Source organism: Nycticebus coucang, chromosome 21, assembly GCF_027406575.1.
Source record: "Nycticebus coucang isolate mNycCou1 chromosome 21, mNycCou1.pri, whole genome shotgun sequence".
Taxonomy (NCBI): Eukaryota; Metazoa; Chordata; class Mammalia; order Primates; family Lorisidae; genus Nycticebus; species Nycticebus coucang.
This window is the reverse complement of record NC_069800.1, coordinates 53,699,038-53,715,062: the sequence shown is the minus strand read 5'-3', so window position 1 is coordinate 53,715,062 and position 16,025 is coordinate 53,699,038. Positions and strand designations below refer to the sequence as shown.

The window sequence follows — 16,025 nt, the reverse complement described above, 5'->3', positions numbered from 1 at the left end:
AGTCCCAGCTACTCGGGAGGCTGAGGCAAGAGAATCGCTTAAGCCCAGGAGTTGGAGGTTGCTGTGAGCTGTGTGATGCCATGGCACTCTACCAAGGGCCATAAAGTGAAACTCTGTCTCTACAAAAAAATAAATAAATAAAAATAAATGAATTAATTAATCCAATAAAAGTATTTGAAGCTGAAGGGATAAAACATACGAGACAGAAGGGAAGAGGATGGGAAATGAAAGTATAGAAACTGAGGCTGGGTGCAGTTGCTCACATTTGTAATCCTAGCACTCGGGGAGGCCTGGAAGGGAGGATTGCTTGAGCTCAAGAGTTCCAGACCAGGCTCAGCACCCATAGCTCAGTGGTTAGGGTGCTGGTCACATACACCAAGGCTGGGGGTTCCGAACCTGGCCCAGGCCGGCTAAACAACAATGACAACTGCAACAAAAAAATAGCTGGGCATGGTGGCAGGTGCCTGTAGTCCCAGCTACTTGGGAGGCTGAGACAAGAGAATCTCTTAAGCCCAAGAGTGTGAGGCTGCTGTGAGCTACAATGCCAGGGCACTCTACGGAGGGCGACATAGTGAGACTCTGCCTCAACAACAACAAAAAGAGTTCCAGACCAGCCTGAGCAAGAAGGAGACCCTGTCTCTACTAAAAATAGAAAAATAAGGTGGGTGTCACTGTTGGGGCCTGCAGTCCCAGCTACTCCAAGGCTGACACAGGAGGATCGCTTGAACCAGGAGTTTGAGGTTGCTGTGAGCTAGTCTGATGCCATGGCACTGTAGCCTGGGCAACAGAATGAGACTCTGTCTCAATAATAATAAGAACAATAATAATAATAATAAAGAATAGAAACTAAAAGTTCAATCCAAGGAAGTAGAGAAAAGACACTAAAAAAGAAGAGTGAAGTTGGTCCATTTCCAGCAATACAGCAGATCAGATAACCTGAAATGCTTTACCCCACCACCACAAAATCACCTGGAAATTCTCAGTAAAAGATAAGAAATATTCTTTCAAATGAATCACCAAGTTCATAAGAAAGAAAGGGAAATCCCCAGATGCCAAGAAGCAAAAATGGAACTGAAAACCAAACCAGTAAGTATGAACTGATGCTCTGACTGTCAGAAAAGGAGGCCTCATGAGTCTCAAAAAGCAAAGACCTTGGACTGAAATGCAAATGCAAAGACAGGACAGGAAGCCTTGGGCTCACACAGTCCGAAATTATGACAGGGAGTCAGTAGTCCAAGCAAAGGTGGATTAGACTCCTGGAATTTCAGATAATAGAATGTTTGCATAAAAACTAATTAAGAGGTGAGTTTATAGTTATTAAAGACACAAAAGGTATCAAAATATAAGAAAAGAATAATACATTATCAAAAAAAAGAACAAGCAGGCTTGACAAACATCCAAGCACAAAAGAGGGTGAGGGAGGGCGGCGCCTGTGGCTCAGTGACCAGGGCGCCGGGCCCCATATACCGAGGGTGGTGAGTTCAAACCCGGCCCCGGCCAAACTGCAACCAAAAAATAGCCGGCGTTGTGGCGGGCGCCTGTAGTCCCAGCTGCTCGGGAGGCTGAGGCAAGAGAATCGCTTAAGCCCAGGAGTTAGAGGTTGCTGTGAGCTGTGTGAGGCCACGGCACTCTACCGAGGGCCATAAAGTGAGACTCTGTCTCTACAAAAAATAAAAGAGGGTGAGGGAATCTGGTGGGTAGCAGGAAAGTAAACAGTTAGGACCCTACCCCCACCCAGGAACTAGAAACAAAGTAACTGAGTTACTTTTGCTAGAGGTAGAGGCAGGTGCTACAACTTTGTTGTCAAGACAGCCAGCTCTTGAGAGTGTCCATCAGGTTTTTTGTTTGTTTGTTTGTTTGTTTGTTCGTTTTTTGAGACAGAGTCTCACTTTGTCACCCTTGGTAGAGTGCTGTGGCATCATAGCTCACAGCAACCTCCATCTCTTGGGGTTAAGCAATCCTTTTGCCTCAGCCTCCCAAGTAGCTGAGATTAAAGACTCCCGCCTCAATGGCCAGCTATTTTTAGAGACTCGCTCTTGCTTAGGCTGGTCTCAAAACTTTGAATTCAGGGCAATCCACCCACCTCAGCCTGGCAGAGTGCTAGGATTACAGGCGTGAGCTACTGCGCCCGGCCTCTCCATCGGATCTTTTTCATCAGTCCTATGTTTGCCAAATTCTTTTTTTTTTTTTTTTTTTTTTGTAGAGACAGAGTCTCACTTTATGGCCCTCGGTAGAGTGCCGTGGCCTCACACAGCTCACAGCAACCTCCAACTCCTGGGCTTAAGCGATTCTCTTGCCTCAGCCTCCCAAGCAGCTGGGACTACAGGTGCCCGCCACAACGCCCGGCTATTTTCTGGTTGCAGTTTGGCCGGGGCTGGGTTTGAACCCGTCACCCTCGGTATATGGGGCCAGCGCCTTACCGACTGAGCCACAGGCGCCGCCCCCTATGTTTGCCAAATTCTTATTGAGTGCTCTATTATTTCCAACTGTTGCTGTAAGAAATTATCACAAATTTAGTGGCTTGGCCAGGCACGGTGGCTCACACCTATAATCCTGCCACTCTGGGAGGCCAAGGCAGGTGGATAACTTAAGCTCATGGGTCCCAGATCAGCCTGAGCAAAAAGTGAGACTCTGTCTGTACTAAAAATAGAAAAACTGAGGCAAGAGGGTTTCTTGAGCCCAAGAGTTAGAGGTTGCTCTGAGCTATGATGCCACAGCACTCTCTACCCAGGGCAACAGCTTGAGACTCTGTTTCAAAAAAAAAAGAAAAGATGTAGTGGCTTAAAACAATGCAAATGTATTATCTTGCAGTTCTAGAAGTCAAAAGTCTGGTCTGGGTCTGTTTTTTTTTTTTTTTTGAGACAGAGCCTCAAGCTGTCACCCCGGGTAGAGTGTCGTGGCATCACAGCTCACAGCAACCTCCAACTCTTGGACTCAAGCGATTCTCTTGCCTCCGCCTCCAAAGTAGCTGGGACTACAGGCACCCACCACAACACCCGGCTATTTTTTGGTTGCAGCCATCATTGTTGTTTGGCGGGCCCGGGCTGGATTGAAACCCGCCAACTCAGGTGTATGTGGCTGGCACCTTAGCTGCTTGAGCCACAGGCACGGAGCCTGGTCTGGGTCTTATGAGGCTAAAGTCCAAGATAGTATTCCTTCTGAAGTCTCTAAGAGAGAATCACTTCCTTCCCTTTTCAGCTTCTAGAACAGTGGTTCTCAGCCTTCCTAATGCCACGGCCCTTTAATACAGTTCCTGTGGGTTGTGACCCAAAGGTTGAGAACCGCTGTTCTAGAAGCTACCCACATTCCTTGGCTCAGGGCGCCTTTCCATCTTCAGAGTGAGCAATTGTTTCACTCCTACCTTTATCCCCATCGTCCACATCTTCCTTTTCTGACCTATAAGAACACTGGTGGGCCCAAGAGTTTGAGGTTGCTGTGAGCTATGATGCCACATCACTCTACCCAGGGCAACAGCTTGAGACTTTGTCTCCAACAACAAAAAAAAAAGAACACTGGTGGTTACTTTGAGCCCATTCAGGTAGCTCTAGATAATCCTTAATTTAACCACATCTTTGACGTCCCTTGTGCCACCTAAGGTAACACATTCACAGGCACTTATTCTAGGATAGGAGATGGAAGGAGGAATGAGACAGATTTGTTATCACAGAGCTCAGGTGATAAGCTCAGGTGGGACTTGGAGGGATTGAGAGGGAGGGCAGATAATCCCAAAGTAAACAAATAAACAAAATCACATCAGAAGTGGAAAATGCTATAAAATAAATAATAGCATAAGCTTAAGCCCAGGAGTTTGAGGTTGCTGTGAGCTGTGACACCACAGCACTCTACTGAGGGCAACATAGTGAAACTCTGTCTCAGAAAAAAAGCCCTGGCAGGCTCTAGTCTCTATTATATCACCCTGGGTATTTTGGGGGTTTTTTTGTCTTCTTTTTTTGAGACAGAGTCTTAAGCTGTCGTTCTGGGTAGAGTGCAATGGCATCACAGCTCACAGCAACCTCAAACTCTTGGGCTTAAGTGATTCCCTTGCCTCAGCTTCCCAAGTGGCTGGGATTACAGGCGCCTGCCACAATGCCTGGCTATTTTTCTGTTGCAGTTTAGCTGTTGTTCAGCTGGCCCAGGCTGGGTTCAAACCTGCCACCCTCGGTGTATTGGCTGGCGCTATAACCACTGTTCTACAGGCACCAAGCCCACCTGTTCCTTTTTTATATTTATTTATTTATATATATATATATTTTTTTTTTTTTTGAGACAGAGTCTCAAGATGTCACCCTGGGTACAGTGCTATGACTTCATAGCTCATAGCAACCTCAAACTCCTGGGCTTAAGCAATTCTCTTGCCTCAGCCTCCCGAGTAGCTGGGACTACAGGCACCACCACAACACCTACTTATATTTATTTATTTTTTTTTTTTTGCATTTTTGGCCAGGGCCGAGCCTATTTTATTTTTTTGAGACAGTGTCACTTCGTCACCCTTGGAAATCGTAGGAAGGCCTAGGAGGGTGGATCGCCTGAGCTCAGGAGTTCAAGACCAGCCTGAGCAAGAGTGAGACCCCCTTCTCTAAAACTAGCATTGTGGCAAATGTCTGTAGTCCCAGCTGCTCGGGAGGCTGAGGCAAGAGGATCACTTAAGCCCAAGAGTTTGAGGTTACTGGGAGCTATGACACCACACCACTCTGTGGAGGGCAACAAAGTGAAACTCTGTCTCAAAAAACTAAAAATAGGGCGGCACCTGTGGCTCAGTCGGTAGGGCGCTGCCTGTGGCTCAGTCGGTAGGGCAGCGGCCCCATATACCGAGGGTGGCGGGTTCAAACCCGGCCCCGGCCAAACTGCAACCAAACCCGGCCCCGGCCAAACTGAGGCAGGAGAATTGCTTAAGCGTGGGAGTTGGAGGTTGCAGTAAACTGTGATGCCACAGCACTCTACCCAGGGTGACAGCTTGAGGCTCTGTCTCAAAAAAAAAAAAAGTAACTTTTTTTGAGATATGCTTCACCTACTATACAATTCACCCATTGAAAGTATACAATTCTGATTGTTAGTGTATTCACAAAGTTGTGCTACCATTATCTCAGTCAATTTTACAATATTTTCATCACACCTCCCCCCCCCCAAAGAAATCCGGTACCCAGGAGCAGTTACTCCCCATCTCTCCCTCTTCCCATCCCTTGACAACCACTAACCTACTTTCTGACTGTATGGACTTGCCTATTCTGGACATTTTACATAAACTGAATCATACGCTACGTGGCCTTTTATGACTGGCTTTTCTACTCCTTTATTTTTATTTTTAGTTTTTTTTTTTTTTTTTTTTGTAGAGACAGAGTCTCACTTTATGGCCCTCGGTAGAGTGCCGTGGCCTCACACAGCTCACAGCAACCTCCAACTCCCGGGCTTAAGCGATTCTCTTGCCTCAGCCTCCCGAGCAGCTGGGACTACAGGCGCCCGCCACAACGCCCGGCTATTTTTTGTTTGTTTGTCTGCAGTTTTTGGCCAGGGCTGGGTTTGAACCTGCCACCTCCGGCATATGGGGCCAGCGCCCTACCCTTTTGAGCCACAGGCACCGCCCATGCCCATCTATTTTTTGGTTGCAGCCGTCATTGTTGTTTGGCAGGCCCGGGCTGGATTCAAACCAGCCAGCTCAGGTGTATGTGGCTGGCACTTTAGCCGCTCGAGCCATAGGCACTGAGCCTGTTTTTTTTTTTTTTTTTTTGAGACAGAGTTTCACTTTGGTAGAGTGGTGTGTTGTCACAGCTCACAGCAACCTCTAACTCCTGGGCTTAGGCGATTCTCTTGCCTCAGCCTCCCAAGTAGCTGGGGCTACAGGCGTCCACCACAATGCCCAGCTATTTTTTGTTGCAGTTTGGCTGGGGCCGGGTTCGAACCTGCCACCCTCCGTATATGGGGCTGGCGCCCTACCCACTGAGCCACAGGTGCCGCCCTCAATAAAAGCTATTTTTTTAAACATATATTATGAGATATAATCCCTGTCCTCAAGAAGTCAAAGTCAGCTCAGCGCCTATAGCTCAATGGCTAGGGTGTGGGTCACATACATCAGAGCTGGCAGGTTCCAATCTGGCCCAGGCCTGCCAAACGATGACAACAACAACAACAACAGTCAGGTGTTGGGGCGGGTGCCTGTAGTCCCAGCTCCTTGGGAGGCTGAGGCAAGAGAATCACTTAAGCCCAAGTTTGAGGTTGCTGTGAGCTGTGACGCCACGGCACTCTGACAAGGGTGATATAGTGAGACTCTGTCTCAAAAAATTTGAAAGTCAAGTTAAAAGTCAAAAAGATCAAATGTCAGTTGCCTTCTCAGGGACCTGGGAACAGCTGACCCCACAGACCACTCATTAAGGAAATTTTTTGCTAAATTCCCATAAGCAGGGACATTCAAATTGTACCTATGTCTAGCACCTAAAACTAAAGCAGGCTCAGTACCCATAGCTTAGTGGTTAGGGCACCAGCCACATACACAGGGGCTGGCCGCTAAACGACAACTACAACAAAAAAATAGCTGGGTGTTGTGGCAGGCGCCTGTAGTCCCAGCTACTTGGGAGGCTGAGGAAAGAGAATCACCTGGGCCCAGCAGTTGGAGGTTGCTGTCAACTGTGATGCCATGGCACTCTACTGAGGGCGATAAAGTGAGACTCTGTCTCTAAAAAAATAAATAAATAAAAATAAAGCAAATTGGATTCCACACTACTAATGAATTACAAGTTTATCTTACAGGTAACAGAACTGGAGAGGAGACAGAATCAGACATTCTTCCACCTACCCAGGGACAGCTACATAAATGATGCTTCCTTCACTCTCTTATTTTTTGTAAAATGGGCCTCACAAGAATATAGTCACTTTGCTACATTAATGTTGGAACAAAATAAAGTTTGGCCATCATACTGTTTCTGTCATATCTTGGCCAAAAGGGAGGACTCTAAACTAAAAATAATAGGAAACCCTTTGCTAACAGAATGGACCCACCTCCGCCGAGGTGACCCCAGAAGCAACTTAATATTGAGGTCCCAGCCAGGACTGGGTGGGAGAGACAAAGCACAATTACATGCATGTGTAATCATGCATATTCATAAATATTCATGACTCCTCCTCCTATAGCTTGTTGAATATGTATATTTGACTACTTCTGCTCAGTATAAAATTCTGTTCCCTTTTGTCTCTTCCTTGAAGCACTTGTACCTGGCTTCTGGCCAAGGCTCTGCTTCCCAAATTGTTTGAGTGGCTCCCTGACAGGTTGCTACTCTTTATGAGAAATAAAGCCCTCCTTTTTCCAATGCATAAACCTCATCAATTTTATTTTTTTTTTTTGAGACCGAGTCTTAAGCCGTCACCCTGGGTAGAGTGCCATAGCATCATAGCTCACAGCAACCTCAAACTCTTGGGCTTGGGGCTGCGCTTGTGGCTCAGTGAGTAGGGCGCCAGCCCCATATGCCAAGGGTGGTGGGTTCAAACCCAGCCCCGGCCAAACTACAACAACAAAAAACTCTTGGGCTTGAGCAATTCTCTTGCCTCAGTCTCCCAAGTGGCTGAGACTACAGGAACTGGCCACAATGCTTGCCTATTTTGTTGTTGCTGTTGCACTTGTCATTGTTGTTTAGCAGACCCAGGCCGGTTTGAACCCTCCTGCCTTGGTGTATGTGGCCGGCATCCTACCCACTGAGCTATGGACGCCACCCATTTTTTTTCTATTTTAGTAGAGATGGAGACTCCCTTTTGCTTGGGCTGGTCTCAAACTCATAAGCTCAAGCAATCCACCTGCCTCAGCCTCCCAGAGTGCTAGGATTACAGCAGTGAACCACCAAGCCTGGCCCTCATCAATTTTTTTTTTTTGAGACCGAGTCTCATATGTGGCCCTCAGTAGAGTGCCATGGCATCACAGCTCACAATAACCTCAAACTCTTGGGCTTAAACGATTTTATTGCCCAGCCTCCCAAGTAGTTGGAACTACAGGTGCCTGCCACAACTCCTGGCTATTTTTTTGTTGCAGTTGTCATTTTGTTTGGCAGGCCCAGGCCGGGTTCAAACCCACCAGTCCCAGTGCATGTAGCCGGCAACCTAGACACTGAGCTACAGGTGCTGAGTCATCAATTTTTTATTTATTTTTTTTTGTTTTGAAGTTTTTTTGGCCAGGGCTGGATTTAAACTCGCTACCTCTGGCACATGGGGCCGGCGCCGTACTCCTTTGAGTCACAGGCGCTGCCCGTCGTCAATTTTTTTTTTTTTTTTTGGTAGAGACAGGGTCTCACTTTATGGCCCTCGGTAGAGTGCCGTGGCCTCACACAGCTCACAGCAACCTCCAACTCCTGGGCTTAAGCGATTCTCTTGCCTCAGCCTCCCGAGTAGCTGGGACTACAGGCGCCCGCCACAACGCCCGGCTATTTTTTGGTTGCAGTTTGGCCGGGGCCAGGCCTGAACCCGTCACCCTCGGTATATGGGGCCAGCGCCTTACCGACTAAGCCACAGGCGCCGCCCATCAATTTTTTCTTTTTTAATTAACAATGTACAATAACATTGGACTCATTTCTTTTCTTTTTCTTTTTTTTTTTTTTTTTTTTTTTTGGGACAGTCTCACTCTGTAGCCCTGAGTAGAGTCCCGTGGCATCATAGCTCACAGCAACCTCAAACTCCTGGTTTCAAGTGATCCTCCTGCCTCAGCCTCCCTAGTAGCTGGGACTACAGGCACCTACCACAACAACTGGCTAATTTTTCTATTTTTAATAGGAATGGGGTCTCACTCTTGCTTAGGCTGGTTTCAAATTCCTGAGCTTAAGCAATTCACCTGCCTAGGCCTCCCAGAGTGCCATGAGCCACCACAACCGGCCTCAATTTCCCCATTTTTGAAATAAGCTCTTTGAACTTAATGTTTCTCCAAGGACAGATAAGATGATTTTTGGTAAAATGTTCAGATACCATACATAGCACTGTGAGAAAATTACCCCTTTTTCAATCCTCTTTCTAATTCTTTTACTACTAATAGGAAATCTCAGTGTGGTACAATTCTATTTTGTATTTTTATTATTTATTTTTTATTTCTTTGGAGACAGGGTCTTGCTCCATTGCCTAAACTAGAGTGCACTATTATGATCATAGCTCACTGCTGGCTCAAATATCCGGGCTATAGTGGTCCTCCTTCCTCAGCCTCCTGGGTAGCTGGGACTACATGTGTCTGGCTATCATGCCCAGCTAATTTTTCTAGTTTTTATAAAGACAGGGTCTCACTATGTTGCCCAGGTTAGTCTTGAACTCCTGGCCTCAAATGATCCTCCCATATTGGCCTCCCAAAGTGCATGGGACCACAGGCATGAGCCACCACATCTGGCCTATTTCCATTTGAAATAAAACTTATATAATTGGCTCAGCGCCCATAGCAACAGTCGTTGCAGCACCAGCCACATACACCAAGGCTGACGGGTTTGAAACCGGCCAGGGCCAGCTGAACAACAATGACAACTGCAACAAAAAATAGCCAGGCATTGTGGCAGGCACCTGTAGTCCCAGCTACTTGGGAGCCTAAATCAAGAGAATTGCTTAAGCCCAAGAGTTTGAGTTTGCTCTGAGCTATGACATCACAGCACTTTACCAAGGGTAACAAAGTGAGACTCTGTCTCAAAAAAAAAAAAATGCATTAGACAGTCATGAGCTCCTGGGATTTCCAAGGCAATGAGCACATGTGAGGTTCAGGTATGCAGGTCCTGAATCCTCACCTCATTTCTTTTTTCTTTTTTCTTTTTTTTGAGACAGAGTCTCACTTTGTCACCCTCAGTAGAGTGCCCTGGTGTCATAGCTCACATCAACTTCAAACTCTTGGGCTCAAGAGATCCTCTTATCTCAGCCTCCCAAGTTGCAGGGACTCCAGGTGCCCACAACACCCAGCTATTTTTAAGAGACGAGGTCCTGCTCTGGCTGAGGCTGGTCTCAAACTCGTGAGCTCAGGCAATCACCTGCCTTCCAGAGTGCTGGGATTACAGGCATGAGCCACTGAGCCCCACTTCCTCAGGTGATTTCATTGCACACTCCTCTGCACTTTATGCCCATTGAACAAAATTCATTCATTCAACAAACATTTAGAGCTTGCTCCAGCATCACATTTACTAAAAATACTAAAAATTGGAATGGTACAGAGAAGATTAGCATGGCCTCTACAAAGAATGACATGTAAATTAGTGAAGCATTTCATATTAAAAACAAATAAGGGCAGGGTGCAGTGGCTCATGCCTATAATCTCAACATTTTGGAAGGCGAAAGCAAGAGGATTGCTTGAGCCCAGAAGTTTGAGGTTGCAGTGAGCTATGATCTCACCACTGCCCTCCAACCTAGGGGACAGAGAGAGACCCTGTCTCAAAAAAAAAAAAATTTGCCACACATAGTGACTCACACCTGTAATCCCTGCAACTTGGGAGGCTGAGGTGAGAGGATCCCTTGAGGCCAGGAGTTTAAGATCAGATAGGCAACATACATAGTGAGACCTTATTTCTTTTTTTTTAAGTCCCCTGCAACGGGCGGCGCCTGTGGCTCAAAGGGGTAGGGCGCCGGCCCCATATGCCGGAGGTGGTGGATTCAAACCCAGCCCCAGCAAAAAACTGCAAAAAATAAAAAATAATAATAAAGTCCCCTACGACTTGCAGTCATTTACTTTTTCTTTCTTTTTTTATTTTTTCAGAGACAGAGTCTCACTTTGTCCCACTCAGTAGAATGCCGTGGCACCACAGCTCACAGTAACCTCCAGCTCTTGGGCTTAGGTAGATTCTCTTGCCTCAGCCTCCCAGTAGCTGGGACTACAGGCGCCCGCCACAACACTGGGCTATTTTTTTGTTGCAGTTTGGCTGGGGCTGCGTTCGAACCTGCCACCCTCGGTATATGGGGCAGGTGCGCTAGTCACTAAGCCACAGGCACTACCATGAGACTGTATTCCTTTCTTTTTTTTTTTAGAGACAGTTTCACTCCATTGCCCTCCGTAGAGTGCTTTGGCGTCACAGCTCACAGCAACCTCCAGCTCTTGGGCTAGGCGCTTCTCTTGCCTCAGCCTCCCAGTAGCTGGGACTACAGGCACCCACCACAACGCCCAGCTATTTTTTTGTTGTTGCAGTTTGGCCGGGGCTGGGTTTGAACCCACCAACCTTTGTATATGGGGCCAGCGCCATAGGCGCTGCCCGAGACCGTATTTCTAAAAAAAAAAAAACGGGCGGGCGGCCCCTGTGGTTCAGTGAGCAGGGCGCCGGCCCCATATACCAAGGGTGGCGGGTTCAAACCCAGCCCTGGCCAAACTGCAACAAAAAAATAGCCGGGTGTTGTGGCGGGCGCCTGTAGTCCCAGCTGCTCGGGAGGCTGAGGCAAGAGAATCGCCTAAGCCCAGGAGTTGGAGGTTGCTGTGAGCTGTGTGAGGCCACGGCACTCTACCGAGGGCAATAAAGTGAAACTCAGTCTCTACAAAAAAAAAAAAAAAAAAAACGGGCGCAGTGGCTCACGTCATGCCCATAATCCTAGCACTCTGGGATGCTGAGGCAGATGGATTGCGTGGGTTCACAGATTGGAGACCAGCCTGAGCCAGAGTGAGACTCCATCTCTAAAAAAATAGTCAGGCATTGTGGCAAGCGCCTGTAGTCCCAGCTGCTTGGGAGGCTGAGGCAAGAGAATTGCTTAAGCCCAAGAGTTTGAGGTTCCTGCGCGCTATGATGCCACAGCACAGTGACAAAGTGAGATTGATTCTGTCTCCAAAAAAATAATAATAATTGAAATTTTTCCCCCAGATATGGTGGCATGTGCCTGTAGTCCCAGCTACTTGGGAAGTTAAGGAAGGAGGATTGCTTGATCCCAAGGGCTTGAGACTTCAGAGGCTGCAGTGAATTATGACGATGCCACTGCACTCCAGCTTGAGCAACACAGTAAGTTCCTGTCACTTTAAAGAATATATATTGGCTCGGCGCCTGTGGCTCAAGTGGCTAAGGTGCCAGCCACATACACCTAAGCTGGTAGGTTCGAATCCAGCCCAGGGCCCACCAAACAACAATGATGGCTGCAACCAAAAAATAGCCTGGCATTGTGGCAGGTGCCTATAGTCCCAGCTACTTGAGAGGCAGAGGCAGGAGACTCGCTTAAGCCCAGGAGTTGGAGGTTGCTGTGAGCTGTGATGTCACAGCACTCTACCCAGGGTGAGAGCTTGAGGCTCTGTCTCAAAAAAAAAAAAATATATATATATGTATATATGGCTGCTCCTGCAGCTCAGTGAGTAGGGCACTAGCCCCATATACCAAGGGTGGCGGGTTCAAACCCAGCTCCGGCCAAACTGCAACAAAAATAGCCGAGCCTTATGGTGGGTGCCTGTAGTCCCAGCTACTGGGAGGCTGAGGCAGGAGAATTGCCTAAGCCCAAGAGCTGGAGGTTGCTGTGAGCTGTGACGCCATGATACTCTACAGCGGGTGACAGAGTGAAACTCTATCTCTAAAAAAAAACAACAACATATATATATATACTTACATAAATATTTATTGAGTTACTACCACTTGTCAGGTACTCTGCTAGCTCCTAGGACTATAATGGTGAACCACAGAGAACAACACACTTGTTCTGGGTATGGGGAAAGACAATAATAGTTATATACACAAAAAGCAAGATAATTACAAATTGTAATCAGTGCTACAAAAAAGAAACTTGGGGCGGCACCTGTGGCTCAGTGAGTAGGGCGCCGTGCCCATATGCCAAGGGTGGTGGGTTCAAACCCAGCCCCGGCCAAACTGCAACAAAAAAAAAATATCCGGGCGTTGTGGCGGGCGCCTGTAGTCCCAGCTGCTTGGGAGGCTGAGGCAAGAGAATCATATAAGCCCAAGAGCTGGAGGTTGCTATGAGCCGTGTGACACCACGGCACTCTACCGAGGGCAGTAAAGTGAGACTCTGTCTCTACGAAAAAAAAAAGAAACTTGCTATAATAGGTACAAGAATTACCACAGTGTGGGTGGCGCCTGTGGCTAAAGGAGTAGGGTGCCAGTCCCATATGCCGGAGGTGGCGGGTTCAAACCCAGCCCCGGCCAAAAAAAACAAAAAACCACAAAAAAAAAAAAAAAAAAAAAGAATTACCACAGTGGCCAGGCAAGGTGGCTCACACCTATAATCCTAGCACTCAAGGAGGCTGAAGCAGGTGGATTGTCTGAGCTCACAGGTTCGAGACTAGCCTGAGCAAGAGTGAGACCCCCCCCATCTCTAAATATTATCCAGGAGGCTGAAGCGAGAGAATCTCTTGAGCCCATGAGTTTGAGGTTGCTGTAAGCTATGACACCATGACACTCTATAGAGAGTGACAAAGTGAGACTCTGTCTCAAAATAAATAAATAAATAAATAAATGCCTGGCGAGGTGGCTCATGCTTATAATTCTAGCACTCTGGAAGGCTAAGGCGGGTGCATAGCTTGAGCTCATGGGTTTGAAACCAGCCTGAGCCAAAAGCAAGACCCTGTCTCTACTAAAAATAGAAGAACTGAGGCAAGAGGATCTCTTGAGCCCATGAGTGGGAGGCTGCTGTGAGCTACGATACCACTGCACTCTACCCAGGGCAACAGCTTGAGACTCTGTCTCACCAAAAGAAAAAAAAAATCTGGCTCAGCACCCGTAGCACAGTGGTTATGACGCCGGCCACATGCACCAGGACTGGCAGGTTCCAACCCAGCCCAGCCTGGTAAACAATGACAACTGCAACAAGAAAATAGCTGGGCGTTGTGGCAGGCGCCTATAGTCCCAGCTACTCTGGAGGCTGAGGCAAGAGAATCGCTTAAACCCAAGAGTTTGAGATTGCTGTGAGCTATGACGCCACGGCACCCTACCGAGGGAACATAGTGAGACTGTGTCTCAAAAAAAAAAAAAAAAACTTCCTGGGGCGGCGCCTGTGGCTCAGTGAGTAGGGCGCCGGCCCCATGTGCCGAGGGTGGCGGGTTCAAGCCCGGCCCCCGCCAAACTGCAACAACAACAAAAAAAAATAGCCGGGCGTTGTGGCGGGCGCCTGTAGTCCCAGCTTCTGGGGAGGCTGAGGCAAGAGAATCATGTAGGCCCAAGAGTAGAGGTTGCTGTGAGCTGTGTGACGCCACAGCACTCTACCCGAGGGCGGTACAGTGAGACTCTGTCTCTACAAAAAAAAAAAAAAAAACTCCCTTCTTTTCTTCCCCAGACACCAGCTTCCCTCACCAGAGGCAACCAGGGCTCCTGGGCTGCCTGTTGTGTGTCCTTTCCAAGGTACCTAATCACATACAAGCAAAAGGGCAGATAGTCTCTGGCTTTTTTACTTTTAATTTTTTTTGAGACAGAGTCTCACTTTGTCAACCCTGGTAGAGTGCCCTGGGGGCATAGCTCACAGCAACCTCTAACTCTTGGGCTCAAGTGATCCTCTTGCCTCAGCCTCCCTAATAGCTGAGACTACAGAGGCCCACCACAATGCTCAGATATTTTTTCTGTTGTTGTTGTTTAGCAGGCCTGGGTCAGGTTCAAACCCACCAGCCCCAGAGTATATCGCCGGCACCCTAACCACTGAGCAACAGGCACCCAGCCTGGCTTTTTTTTTTTTTTGCAGTTTTTTGGCCGGGGCTGGGTTTGAACCTGCCACTTCTGGCATATGGGGCCAGCGCCCTACTCCTTTGAGCCATAGGCGCCGCCCCCAGCCTGGCTTTTTTACTTAAATGGTGGTATATGTTCAGTGTCCACATCCCACCTTAATTTCTTCCTCTATCAGCACAGCATGGGCATTGCTTCCCTCAGTCTTTAGATCTGTGGATAGAGAAGGTAGCCTTTGTCAAGCAGAGTTCAGAATGGGAGTGGGGGATAATGCAGCCAATTACAAGTGCCTGAGGCTTTCTGTGTGCAGAGCAAAGAGACTCCGGCAGTACCTGCAGTGTGATGAGCAAATCTCTGTAAACAAGTGATAATGCCAGGCTGGGAGCAAGGTCTGGGCATGCAGATTCTTGCCAGTCATGAAAGAAGTTCGCTGTTCATTCTAACAGAGATAACCGCTGGATGTTTTTTTTGTTTTTGTTTTTGTTTTTTTTTGGCGTTTTTGACCAGGGCTGGGTTTGAATCCACCACCTCCAGTATATGGGGCCGGCGCCCTACTCCTTTAGCCACAGGCGCCACCCTCACTGGATGTGTTTTTAATGCAGTGACATGATCTGAATTGCATTTTTCAAGCGACTAGTGACTGGGTGGGTGAGTAGGGGGAGAGGACACCAGATAGGAGGTAGCTGGAGTGTTCCGGGTGAGAAAGGATGTGGGCTTGGACTAGGATGGTGTGAGAAAAAAGGATGGATTCGGGGCATATATCACAGCTAGAACAGAAAAAACTACAGGACAGATTAAACCTGGAGAATGAGGGCAAGTAGAGATTTGAGGACCCAGAACTAGGGGTTGTTAGGTTTTGTGGATGCTATAATGTCTATCATTTGCTTTAAAATACTTCAATATCTATAAATAGTTTCACATTCTATAAATGTCGATTTAAACACAGGGATCCTGTAAGTGTGGTCCACAGACCAGCATCACTTGGGAACATGCTGGAAATACAAAATGGTGGCCCCTCCCCAGAGCTACTGAATCAGAAATCCTGGAGGTAGGACCCGGCAATTAGTGTTTTAACAAGCTCTCTGGGTGACGCTAAAGCATGTCCAAGTTTTACAAGCTCTGGTATAAATCCTAATTCTGAGGATGGTCTGCTACCTAGCTTTTCTTTAATTTTCATTTTTTGAGACAGATTCTCACTCTGTAGCCCTGGGTGGAGTGCCATGGTATCACAGCTCACAGCAACCTCAAACTCTTGGGCTCAAGAAATCCTCTTGCCTCAGCCTCTCAAGGAGCTGGGATTACAGACACCTGTCATAACGCAGGGCTAGTTTTTGTTTTTTGTTTCTTTTTTGAAACAGAGTCTCCATCACCCAGTGCTATACTGTCATAGCTCACAGCAACCTCAAACACCGAGGTTCAGGCAATCCTCTTGCCTCAGACTCCTGTGTAACTGGTACTACAGGCACCTGC

At 47.6% G+C, this 16,025-nt stretch overlaps 1 pseudogene; it reads left to right on the top strand.

The window, feature by feature from the left end:
* Positions 1 to 10,111: 10,111 nt before the first annotated feature.
* On the top strand, positions 10,112 to 10,207 carry LOC128574332 (uncharacterized; annotated as a pseudogene).
* The last annotated feature ends 5,818 nt before the right edge of the window (positions 10,208 to 16,025 follow it).